Genomic DNA, 3,358 nt, shown 5'->3' with positions numbered 1-3,358 from the left:
TTCCTTCCTTCCTTCCTTCCTTCCTTCCTTCCTTCCTTCCTTCCTTCCTTCCTTCCTTCCTTCCTTCCTTCCTCCCTTCCTCCCTTCCTTCCTTCCTTCCTTTCTTTCCTTTCTTTTATATTTATTATTTTTTTTTTTAATTTATGGAGGATTTATGAACTTTAGATTTATATGATGGGAGACATACACAAGGCTCTGTCTACCTCACCATTCAGTCTCTGTGTGGCTGCTTTCTCTTGGGACTGTCTCCTTTTTAGTACACTAATGCAGAAGGGCAGGCACATCACTTTCTGTATTCCTGAATCTGACCGAGAACTATTTATGGGTTTATTTATAATTGACAACCTACTGTAATTACAATTATATATTAACATATTTTCCAAGCAACATTAATGGAAGTAAAGGTAATAAGAATATTAACAGTCTTAAAGCTGAAACTATGGGATTATCCTTACGTACTGTTCCTTAGAAGCCAGAAATTATGCACAGTCCCCTGACTGCACGTATATATATAAAATATATCCTGTGGTCTGGCATTTCTTTGGCAACTGCCCACAATTTAACTCCCAATAGCCTAAGAGCAGTGTCTAGTGGAAAGAAAAGCATCTGTTTTGTCATAGCAGTCCTTGCAAAGTCAGCTGAGTTCACCATTACTTCAGGGGCTCCTGGAAGCAAATGCCTTCACATCCAGCTCAGAGCCCACAACCCTTCAGAGTTGTCACAGCTCCTCAGAGGCCAGGGAATCCAGTGTGGCAGAGCCACTGTGTCACAGCTCCAGCCTTCGGGATGGCTCTTCCCTGCTGCTGGTCTTCACTGAGGGCTCTTGTGCAGAACCAGAGAGGAGCAGAGATGGGCTCAGCAGCAGAAACACCATTAACCAATCCTTGCTGGTGGAGAATAGCAAATCCCTTTTCTCCTCGGGGAAAACTGAGCTTCACAAGCAAATGAGGAGCCTTCGGATCAGCACTCACAGTTGCTTTTATTCTCACTACCTGCTAAGTGCAACAGGTGTTTGGTAATCATGCAAATTAATACAAATGCCTTGAAACAAAGGTTCTTTTGCTGAACCTATACCAAACATGCATTTCCATGAAAGAAAGTGTATCCTTGGTTTCTGTTGCAGTCCCACCATTTGTTATGTCTGCATTTCGTTATAAAAATAGGCAAATACAGCATTTTGCTTTCTTAGCTCTCCCTTACTGAAAAGCTCATACTCACGTTTATCTCCTCAGACAGCCTTGACACTTGCTTTGTGACTGGCTGTTCTTTGAGATGAAGCAAAACCTGACTGCCTCTCAGAGCACCATCATTTAATCTTTCTCAGAAAGCTGCTGCAGTCCCTTAATTTGAGGATTATACCTAAAGGCTCTATTAAAATTGTCATTGAACAGGAATCAAAAGGAGTTGTGTCTGACACAGCCACAAAATTAAAAAAAAATTAAAATAAACCCTAAATATGTTTTCCCAAAAATAATCAGCAGCAGAGCACAAAAGCTACTTTTATCTTGCTTGTGTGTGGTGTGATGGATAGTTCTATAGAGAGTTTTATGCTGGTAAAACAGAAGAAGTTATTTATTGTGCAGAAGAAGACCTGTGGGGAAAAATGAAGGGAATCAGAATGTGCAATGAAATCAGCATACAGGTAAGGATTGAAGTTCCTCAGTTTTACATGGGATTATGAATCCTGAAAGGTGACTTAACTTATATTCAGAGCCAGTTTTATAATCAACAGAAATATTGAAGCTATTAAATGGAGATGATTGGTAAGGCACCATACAGATCTAGACAGGGGGTTAATTTCCTTCTGAAGCGTGACAGAATTGTGCCATTATTCCTAGTTTACATCACTTTTAAAGAGAGACAGTTTATGATATCCAGGTCACTGGATTGGGTTTGAATTCATCTCCAGCTTGTAGATTATTGTGAGGGGACATGTTAAAAGAGATATTTGGTTAAATATCATCCTCACTAGCCCGTGTAAAATGCAAATCCTGCACTGCTCCTGCAACCAGCAGTCAGACTATCCTTTCCTACTTCTTGTCAGCTAGCAATAAAACACCAGATGGTGTCCTTCCAGAAATAAATTCATTATAGTTTCATTTTGGGTTTTCTTAAAGAATTTAGAGACAGAACTTCAGCTAATGCAAATCAACACGGTGCCGCTGAAGTCAAAGCTGTGACATTTTATACCATCTGAGTATTACAAGCTAATATTTTTAACTTTTTTGGAAGAATACCATATCCTTTCTCCTCACATTTAGCAAGTTTCATTGCACAGTTTGTGCTGGCCACCTTAGCCAGGATTCATGGCTGGTGTTCCTCATTATACAGCAATTCACAGGCCACTGTCGTTTTGTGTATTGGATTAGACTAAGTCACTGTTAAGACTCCTGTAACTATTATCATTTAATGTCCTTGTTTATCTCCATCTGAGATGCTAGGATACCCATTAGCTTCCTCTGGTGACACACAGGACTATTCACAAAAGAATATTTTAAGTGCCTCTGGCATCTGAATAACCTTGTGATGCTTATGGTTCTCTGTGTGTGTGTAGTTTTCCCTAATTTCAAATATCAAATGAGGACAGAAGTCTTCAATTGTATTCTTAACCTAGGCAGACAAATAATTCTAATAGTAAAGCATCTTAAAAGAAGCCTTGAGCATTCCTCAGATAAATCAATTAAGACTACTTTCAGAATTGTTATTATGCTCTAGCAATTAGTCATTGTTTAGTCAAGCTGTGCATACTTATCTCTTTTTTATATCACTCCTTCCAGCCTCACAATAACTTTTGTTCTTTTTCTCTCAGCTCCCTTTGGCTTATCTGTGTCCTCCTGGCAACACTGCGCCCAGAAGTGAGCGTGAATTTCCGTGCAGATGGAAAGCTGCAAAGTTACAAACACCTACAGAGCCACAAACCACAAAACGGGGAGTCTCTGTCACCCCATTGCAAAAGTGAATATTAAAATATCTAGACACACATTCCTGGCTGTCAGTACCAGCTGCACTACATGTAGGTAATAAAAGTCTGAGGGGAAAAAGGTGATCATTTAATCTGCCTTTACCATTTATCATGTGTCCTCACAAGAACACTTTCATCTAGTTTCTCATACCACAGATAAAATTGTTCCACCAACTGCTGCTCCCCCATATGCCTTGCCTTCCAGTCTTGGGGAGCATCAATGTGAAAGAGGCTTTTTAGAACTTTTATTTAGCATTGCCAAAATTAACTAACTTGTGTTCTGCAAACAGATGGGGGGTGACCTGGGATTTGGAATTCAGCTGCTTCTCGGGCAAAAAATTCTTAAAAAAAATTTCCCAAGAAGAGATGTAGGAAGCAGGTGCTTGCAAGAAAACA

At 39.8% G+C, this 3,358-nt stretch overlaps 1 long non-coding RNA gene across 1 annotated transcript; it reads left to right on the top strand.

The window, feature by feature from the left end:
• The first annotated feature begins 1,231 nt into the window (after positions 1-1,231).
• Positions 1,232-2,982, top strand: LOC135287029 (uncharacterized). The gene is made up of 2 exons (XR_010350943.1): positions 1,232-1,642; positions 2,810-2,982. It is a non-coding gene; the product is annotated as an uncharacterized LOC135287029 (long non-coding RNA).
• Positions 2,983-3,358: the final 376 nt, after the last annotated feature.

The sequence above is a fragment of the Passer domesticus genome, chromosome 1 (genome assembly GCF_036417665.1).
Source record: "Passer domesticus isolate bPasDom1 chromosome 1, bPasDom1.hap1, whole genome shotgun sequence".
NCBI lineage: Eukaryota > Metazoa > Chordata > Aves > Passeriformes > Passeridae > Passer > Passer domesticus.
Note: the sequence above shows the minus strand (reverse complement) of the source record. Positions and strands in the feature narration are given on the sequence as shown.